We start from the raw sequence: 10,161 nt of genomic DNA, 5'->3' as shown, positions 1-10,161 counted from the left end.
CATTAGTTTGCCAACATATTTGTGTCATGACCTGCTAGTGTAGTCAACACATCAACAGCCTGCATGCGAGAGTACAAGACACAGCCTCTTATATTTGGAATTTTTTCTCCCATGTTCAAATTGTTGTTGGACTGTCAAATTAAGAGTGACAGCACTAATGGATTTCTGACATATAACAACATTATCATCATTGTTTAATGGCTTATAACAGATCTGTAAAGCATTTTAAATTGATTTATTAATCATCAACAAAGCCGTAAAGCCTTCACAAAAGGATGCCTTATTATTTCACATGTGAGCAGTTATGATGAAATAACTGCTCAATCCTTTCATAATGTGCACACGAGCACCGTGCCCTCCTGCATCTCGAAAAAAAACACAAAGCTGTATCATAACTCTTACGAGAAGGGATGCAGAAAAAGGCCACATGCTTGCACACGGGAGCAAGCGAAGGCACACAGAGAGAGAGAGGCCTATAAACTTGTAAGCAGACATAAACAACAAAGCCTTGCCTGTCGTAGACCCTCTCTGCCTCACACGGTTAACTCGACTATAATTACTGCGCCGTGCACCGGGCCTAGCTGAGATTACAGGAGTGAGTTACACCTGATGCCAGGGGAAAGTACTCCATACTTTAAATATTTAATCAGCCCTTTCACCGTGAAGCAAATGAGGCGAGGCAAAAGTTGCGGAGTGGCTGGGGGGGGGGGGGGGGTGCGTGCAGTGTGAGGTGGGTGGGGTGGGGTGGGTAGGGGGCTGCCCCGGCTGCATTTTGCGCGTACACATATGAACACATGTGCGCACACACACCGGGGAATTAAGTATGTCATTACCTCGTGATTTTTCTGTTGATAGATCTTTTGCCAGTCTCTCATTTCAAGGCAACCTGAGAGCTTCTATGAGTATGTACAGTATGTATGTGTGTGTGTGTGTGTGTGTGTGTGTGAGAGAGAGTGTAGGGGAACTTCATGGAGAGAAAGGGGGGTCTGCACACCTGCCCGGGGTCAAGGCCAAAACTCTGCAAGGCTCAGCCGCCGGCCGTGAGGACACAAAGGAGAAATTCTTCTCCACGCTAAGCCGGTTAGAGCTCAACCTGCTTCACTTGAGCAACACGGGAAGTGACACAATCAGGCGCTAAATCCTGCATGCCTTGTATGTTCAAGTGACCATGAAATGAACCATCCGCAGAGGTATATTTAAAGCGACATGCGATATGGTCGAAGGTGCAGATCACAGAGAGAGGGCTCACCCAAGAGAGGTGCAACCTGATTTGGGCAGCAAATAAAATGAGAGCAAAGTGTTTATGTATTCACTTGACTACACTCTGATTTATTTCACCTTTCTTGGAAAATGCTGCTTCATGTAGTTGATAGTGGGATTACCTGTAAAACCACAAGTTATAAGTATGTCATTTCTTTAAACAGTATCTTTTCTATTCAGTTTGATTGTGTGTATTTTCACCTTCATCCTGCTGTTTCTGCTTCTATTCACCTGAGCTTCACCTGAAGGGTGTAACAGCACATCATCACTATCACGCATCCCACCCTGCTTAATGTCAGACGAATTGCAATAAAGCTACATTTATTTTTTTGGGGTCACTTAAGGGTTCAGAACAACCACCTGTAAGCTCAACTTAAAAATAGCAGCAGAAACAGAGCAACATTAACATTTACTTCCTTTTTTTAAAGATTCTATTTGAGCTTTCTTTTGGTCTCGAACAAATCCAGAGCAGAATATCTGGCTCATCAGCTATACTGTGTTTACCTGGGCAGGTAATGCTCAGTGGGTTTATTGAGGGTTTTTTACCCAAAAAAAAGAAAAGAGAGAGAGAGATAGAAGGAGAGATAGAGAGAGACAGAAAACATCTGCCTGCTGCGTCTCCAGATGAAGCTGAAAGGAAACAGTTGCAGGCTGTTAAATCACAATAATGAGATGAAGGGAGCACCACCAATAACTAAATGCTTACAGCACATCTAACTGTCCAATAAAAGCCAAAATACAAAAAAAGAGGGGAAAAAAACCACTCTGTAAAGTGAGGGAAGCAGGCGAATAATCAGCTACAGTTCCCTGCCTTACACACATAGTCATATAACCCATTGTTTAAACAAAAATATGGATTGATACAACTTTAAATCTGACAGTTTAATCAAATTTAATTCATCCAAATTGCAGTTTAATGAGTGCCAGTTGTATTTTTTTGCACTACTCAACCTCAAGAATGAGCTCTGTAAGAACATGTATCCAACTTGGACTGTGGTTACATTTAGGAAAAGCCTGCGGTTATGACAAATAAGCTGAAAAATATAGTCTTCCTTGCGGTTCAATTTGAACAAAAGGCAAAAGGACATTTTTAGAAGTGGAGGTCTCTTTTTGCTCAGCAGCTTTCTTCACAGTGTTACCCAATCTGAGTAAGTTCAAATATGTGAGAACTCACCACGTGTAATGGATAAAACACGAGTGAGGTATTTACATCATGTGTTTTAGAGCTTCACCCCATCATCTGTAATGAGGAGGGGGGGGGGTAGTTCCCACCGTGCTCCGTCATGCCAGGGCCGTGCTGTGACATCACACGCTGGAAGATGTGCCCGAATAATGATTTCATCACACGCTGACATCACCTCGCACCTCTGTCAGCCCTTGAGAGTGATGCTCTCGAAGTCTGACGCCATCCCTGCTGTGTTTACTGGACGGCTCTGTCTGTCAAGATGACATCAACGTAGCTTCACTTCCCTGAAACGAGTGAGTCAGCCGCTCCTGTCTGTTTGACGAGAGGAGGAGAGGAGAGGTGGAGGTGGAGGTAGAGGGGACGAGCAGAGAGAGAGAGAGGCTTGACATATAAAAGAGGTGGCAAGCTATTAACACACAATCACATTCAGCATTTTCTGCCCCTCATTTTTAATTGAAACAATAAATGGCGCACCTTTTTCATTATTTCACCAGTCCCTCTGCGCCTTTTCACCTTTTTCTTGAGTGACAGCGAGAAAAGGTAAAGTGCAGCTGATCAAACGGTAAGCCGATGGTTAGGAGAACACAGAGACTCCACTGCTGTGAGACAGGTGAGTTAAAGGTTATGTCTACGTAAAAAAAAATTCTCAACTAAAGCCCTTTAATAGTTGGAAGAAGTATTCAGATCCTGATTAGAAAAAGTACAAATACAGTGATGTAAAAATACTCAATTACAAGTATATCCTATTCCCCTGTTGTCCTGTTGTCTTCCTATTGACTGTGCAACTTTAGCCAACTTCATTCCAACTTATTACCAAAGGTTTTATACATATCTTTGGCAATCATGGTCAATATGCCTCATTTAAATGGAATTATACCTCATTTTTTAATTAAGTAAAAGTACTATGTATTATGAGTTTGATGTATTTAAAGTATTACAGTAAAAGTACATAAGTATTATGAGCTTGATGTATTTAAAGTATTACAGTAAAAGTACTGCAGTATTATGAGTGATGTAGTATGCAGTATTACAGTAAAAGTACTGCAGTATTATGAGTGATGTAGTATGCAGTATTACAGTAAAAGTACTGCAGTATTATGAGTGATGTAGTATGCAGTATTACAGTAAAAGTACTGCAGTATTATGAGTGATGTAGTATGCAGTATTACAGTAAAAGTACTGCAGTATTATGAGTGATGTAGTATGCAGTATTACAGTAAAAGTACTGCAGTATTATGAGTGGTGTAGTATGCAGTATTACAGTAAAAGTACTGCAGTATTATAGTGATGTAGTATGCAGTATTACAGTAAAAGTACTGCAGTATTATAGTGATGTAGTATGCAGTATTACAGTAAAAGTACTGCAGTATTATGAGTGATGTAGTATGCAGTATTACAGTAAAAGTAGTGATATATTATTATATATGACATCATTAGATTATTAATAGTGAAGCATCAGTGTTAGAGCAGCATGTTACTGTTGTAGCTGCTTTCATCTCTAACAATGTGTTGTATTGTAAAAGCTTGTTATATTATCCATTGTGTCAAGTCTTGATCAGAAAAGTAACTAAAGCCTTCAAATAAATCTAGTGGAGTATTCAGTACAATACTTCTCTCTGATATGTAGTGGAGTGGAAGAATAAAGTACAAGTACAAGAACCTCAAAGTTGTACATAAGTGCAGTACTTGAGTAAATGTACTTGGTTAATTTCCACCCCTGGAAAGCAGAGATGGAAAGAAAGCATTTGGGTATTTTGTTCAGGTTTGGCCAGCGAGGAGCGTCTTTGGGGGGGCTCCATGCTGTCATTCAGTGCTTTTCAATCTTCGCCGAGCACTATTTCTCCCAGCCTGTCCCCAGAGAGAGTAAACGGAGATGGCTGGAGGAGAGTGATGCTCTTTAGACAGTGGATCAGTTATCGCTGAGCCGAGGAGGCAGAACCTGTGATAGATGCTGCTCCCCCTTGAGAGCCATGGAGCTGGAGCTTTATGGAAGAGGAGTGGGGAAAGAAGGGGATGAGGGAAGCAGAGAAGGTAAGAGGAGCACAAGACTGAAGAGGTGAAGAGTTTAAAAAAGAAAGAAAACGGTGAAAATCCCGCAAAGAGCTTTTGTCTCTTGAGACTTTCCTCCACTGGTTGCTCTGGGTGACGGTGCACTCTTTATTGATGTGAGACAATTTACCGGTGGGAGTGAAGTTTCTGGCGACATGGTGTCAAGTACAGTATGATCAAACAAAGGAGTCAGTACCACTGAACTCACAGAGCCTCCTCTCTCACGTCTTTGCCTCTTTCTCTTTGTTTTTCCTCAACGTTCATATTTGTGCCAGTGTGTATGTCAAAAGGAAGAAAGGCGAAGGGTTTGTTTCCGTACAGAAACTCTGTATGATTCATGTTTCCTCTGCTTTGATCTGCGAGCTGTGCACAGCCCCGGGATAAACCATTTCAGGTTGTCTAAACAATTTCCAATCACTGTTTCCATATTTAGGTTCTTATACGGAGGAGAGAGGAGAGGGCCTCGCATGCTAACACGCTCCTTTTTTCTGAGCAGCGGGGTGGAGGGGAAGAACCTGATTCTCTCCATTAAGAACGAAGCCAAGACATTGATTTGCACCGACAGAACACGCATGCACAAACAAACACACGCACACATCTGCAATGGGACACACCATATGCCCCGAGAGGTCAGCTTACCGGCAAACTGAGAAAGAGAGAGAGAGAGAGAGTGAGAGAGAGCCCCCTTGAAAAACACCCACCTCAATCTCTCATCTCACTCTCCAAACGCACATCTGCTCCCCAGCGTCTCTCCTCTCATCAACCCCCCCCCCTCCTCCCTCCACCCCTCTGCTCCCTCTGTGAAATCCACCCGGGCTCTTATTAGTAAAAACCCCACCTGCCTTTTTCTGTGCTCACCTTCCCCAATTACACAACACCCCTCTCTTGAAAAACACTCCAACTTTGAAAACTGCAGAGCAACACTTCAGTTCTGAGTCAGAATCTACAGCTTCATTGCGTGGATGGACAGAAAAAGCTTGTGTGTGTGTGTGTGTGTGTGTGTGTGTGTGTACGCTGCATGACATCATTCAGCTGTTCCTCTGGGCAGGACTCCATCCAACTAAATAATCCAGGCCAGCTCCATAAAGCAGGGAGTGCCGCCGCATTCCCCCAGCCATGAAATATCAAGTGGTATTAAGTCACTGTAACTGTCAGCCCCTTCCTTCCTCATGCTTCCTCCTGCACACACACACACACATGCAAAAGCAATAACACACACACACAAGAACACATAAACTGTTCATCTATTCTAATTTGATTCCTTTATTGCCATTTGTAGAACGCGAAAGGTAAAGAAATCAACAAAGAAACCCTATCCGCGCTCCATTCCTCTCGTTGTGTTTGTGCGACAGTATCAGATGTGCAGTATGCATGCAGCAGGTGGCTCCACATTAACCTTCACCTAAAGTCTGAGCAGCACTGAGCAGAGCAGCACAGCACAGAGCTGGGGCAGGGATCTGGTTTCTTGCCCCCTCATACTCTCTCTCTCTCTCTCACTCTGTGTTCCCTCCATCCCTCCATTCCTGCATCCCAGTGGACTCCCATTATACATGACATCAGAGCCTCTCGACAGCCGCGCACAGCTGTGGCCAGAGCACAGCAACACCCAGGATCCTCCCTGCCTGCAGTATCCCTGAACAACAAGTCAGGCAACTGGGATTGCTCCTCCACCTCAGCTGAGAGGTTTAAATGGTCATTTTTAAAAATTTCTTTTAGGTTAAAAATGTTCCATGTGATGGCAAAACAAGTGCAGCTCAGTGAGTTTTGAGTGCAAGTTCTCACAGGTGAAACTGAGTCAATCCTGGTTTGTGATTTGTCAACAATTCAAATGGGCTAAACCTGCTGAGTCGATGCTTTCTTGTGGGAATGCAGCAAACTCTTCTAAGTGGAATGACTGTTATGGTTTGGTGAAGTCTGGTGTGAAACTGCTAGTTCAAATTGACAGTATCCACAAGCAGAATCATTTCAGGTTTGATCACATGTACAGAGGGTAAATATGAATTCTTATAATTATTTCTCTTCAGTTCCCTCCATGTGAAATATTTGTTTTTTACCACAGTGTTTCGACTTTTTTTTTCTCCCTGCATTTGTTTCTTTCACAAGCACTGAGGAATGTTAACAGGTGCTGGCTCCACTTTCAACCCACAAGAAGTGTAACGGGACAAAAGAACAACTGGCGAGAGCACCTGTTTTCTACCAGGCATGGAAACTGGATCCCGTTTCCCAAAATCACACTTGAGAGTCCAAAAAACAAAAGCACCACTATCCCCTGCCTTTTTCTTTTGTCACAGCTGAAGATAAGCACATCCAATTTTCATCCGCTTTAACCCCTTATGTTCTGCTTGATGGGTTGACGAAGGAGGTTAGACTTTCACTCTCTCTCTCGACGTGCTTCTCACCTTTATGGGCTGCACCACAGAGACACCATGTGGTGGCAAGATACAAACCAGATCCCAGCTGGAAGAGCAAACATTATACAGGTGCCAATGGAGCGGTTTTTCTATTCATCCTCGACTGTAAATCCTTCATTGTACCAGTTTGACTAAATGTGCTTGTAATTCCCAAAATAATAAAATTGCATAAATGACTTAATCTATCCTTTTTATTCACTAAAATAAACTTAATCATGTTAAACACCCCTACAGAAATACTGGCCATCAACTGACGCATTTTATATATCATCAGCTTTATCGGCATCTGTGTTGGTTGCATGGAGACACTACATGTGGTATGGGAATGCCAAAAAGGGTACTTATATATTGCGTAGCACAATATATCAGCTATTTTAGACAAGAATATTCCTTATTTGCTGACTGTCCTATCCTATATGATGATTATTCACTGAAATGACTGTGGGCTAAGCGAAGACTGTATCATCTGACAGCGGGGAAAAAGTGGCTTGTTACCGTGGAGAACCCTCACATGTTATGTAAAAGAGAACGGTTACTTAATGGTTGGTTATTATTTATTCAGAACAAAAGGCAGCCAGAAAATACAAGATGAAGGCAGCAAATGTTGAAATTTGTTCAGACATGTTATACAAATGAAAGGTTCTACTTGAGTAATTACATACTTGTGTCACTGTGTGTGAATGTTAGTCCTTTTCCGTTAGCAGGAACTAAGACGTTGCCATTGTTACGGGTTCTGCTTTGGTTTACACTTCGCTGCTTGCCTTGTGGACGAGGGGTATCAGATGATTTCTCAGCATCTGGCAAAAATGGGGAAACTGTTGAGTGAAAGCAGGAATTACAAATATTAAACATGATTCCAGAAAAATAAAGGATCACAATGTGTGCAGGGAGCCAACCGAAAAACTCAGAAGTGGTTCCAGGAGCTGGACGCCATTTGTGGCCAAAGATTGGCTTTTGCTGACCCCAGCGGGGCAGTGGGCATCAAACCTGCCAAACAGCACATTAAAATGACACTAAGTCCGATTTGTCCTAGAGTGTAAAATACAGCAGAAATATAAATAAGAACCTGGTAATGAAGTCTCAATAGGTTATTAAAAGTTTGCTTTAAGGGAAGCCAGGTTTCAAGTTATTAGTTTCCTGGGGAAAAAGGTTGAGGAAAGCGGACTTTTCTGTTTGGAGCCAAGACCTTCCAAATAAGGAGTAAAGGGTCTTTCACGCTCTGGAAACATGCACCGCTACATCAGACCCAAGAGAACGCTAGCTTACTGTAAACACTGAGTGCTACAATCTTGCTGCTTACTTAATTATGATACCGGTCCTGTTAGCTCAAGTTAACGTTAGCTACATTAGCTTACTTGTGCCATCAGGGCAAGTACTTCTATTATTGTTATTATTATTATTGTTGATGTTATTATTGTTGGTATTGTTATTATTAGTATTAGTAGTAGTAGTAGCACAACAATACCTGCCCTGGTGGCACAATTTAGTTAATCTAGCTAACGTTTGCTAAATTGTGCTAACAGGACAGGTAACAAGTATTGAGTATTAAGTAACATTAAAGTTAGTAAAACATGATGACAACATTATGTCTGACTCAGTGAGAGTCTTGGAGCCAAGAAGAGCAGTAGGTGAGTCAACTGTCAATCACAGCTGTCAATCAACACCCATACAGCAGACATCAAAGCTACTATGAGTCTTCAAATGTTGTTGAGGGAGCAATCATTTTCAAAATCACCACTTACACACTTATTAGAGGGCTGAATTCAAAGGTTGAGACCATAATGATTTGTTGAAAAAAAAAATACTTAGTATTTTTACACTTAAAAAAGAACTGCAGTTCCTATCACCTGAGTAGCATGAGGTCAACCATTCCCCTGAGAGCTCTGCAGGAGACAGCTGTTACAGTTAGTCTACACACACACACACAGGAAGTCATGACGGCTGGTTGGATCCTCTCCAGGGCCATAGGTGCTGTAGTGCCATATGGCCGTTCTGGGTCACCACCTCCACTCAGGGTTCAGAGGTGCCTCATCTCTCATTGACATTAGATTAGACACATTTAACAGGATTTAACCAGACACAGCCCACCTTGCTCCCTTCAGTATACAGCCTGCTTTGATTTGATTTGAGTATTTATTGTAACAGTCGATGACTTCAGCCAAGAAGAGTGCATGTCAAAAGAGCTTTCGAAAGGCTCGAAAAGCCTTCGTTCCCACCGTCCAGGAAATTTGCCTTGCTGCAAAGAGAAAGGTAAAGTCTCAACAGAAGAGCGATGCAAATAAGTCTCAGACGTTAAAACCCTTTTGTGTGAGTGTGTGTACGTGTGTGTGTGTGTGTGTGTGTGTGTGTGTGTGTGAGTGTGTGTGTGAGTGCGGCTTGCATGCAGAGAGAGCTGGCAGAACATGTCCCTCTGAGGTTAGACACGCTAGATGGAAAATACCCCTCAAACACCTCCAAAATAATTCAACAGTCTCTCCTTTTTCTCCTTTTCCACACTATCTTTGATCTCCCCAACCCAAGGCTTCTCCTGTTCCTGATTCATCTGCCTGTACCTGCCTCTTTACGGCGCCACCCTCGTGCTGACTCGGTCTCTTTTCACCGAAATTGGATTCAGAGGCTGCTTTATTCACAGAGGGATCGACTTCAATGCCTGTCTTTTTTCCTTCTCCTTTCCTCTCCTGGCAAATGCCACAGTGAGAGGAGAGCAGGAGGGAGGGAGAGGAGGGAGAAGAGACGAGCTTCTTCTGGATTGTATCTTCATCAGCACGGTCAGGGGCAACTCTGTTGAAAAGCCCTCACTACTTTTTCTCTTCTTTCCACATGAGACCAGAAAATATTAAAAACAAGTATTGTGAATCAGCTTCTTGTGATCAAAAAGATGCATTTCACCTTAAAAAAGAAACATATCAGACAAAAGCAGGGATGCAATGTGTTGCTCTGAGACCTCTCAGGGGTTTTGCTGATTGGAGATGATTGAGTGGCACCCTTGGGCTACTCTTTGCAGCTTCTGAAGTGGCCTCCATCTCTCTGCTCCTCACCTGAGTAAATGGCCTCTTGTCTGCCGCCAGCTCTTGATTACTTCTCTTCATCCAAAGCTGGTGAAGAGAATGGATGGAGGGCAAAGTAGAGGGAACTGTGTGTGTGCCTGGAATAATTATAACCAGGAGGTGCAGAGAGGCATCTGCTGTACAAACTTTGTCCTTATGACTGGTCTCCTAAGATGAGAGAACATACTGAATGTATCAACTATAATTT

This window comes from Scomber japonicus, chromosome 21 (assembly GCF_027409825.1).
Source record: "Scomber japonicus isolate fScoJap1 chromosome 21, fScoJap1.pri, whole genome shotgun sequence".
NCBI lineage: Eukaryota > Metazoa > Chordata > Actinopteri > Scombriformes > Scombridae > Scomber > Scomber japonicus.
This window is presented reverse-complemented; position numbering follows the sequence as displayed.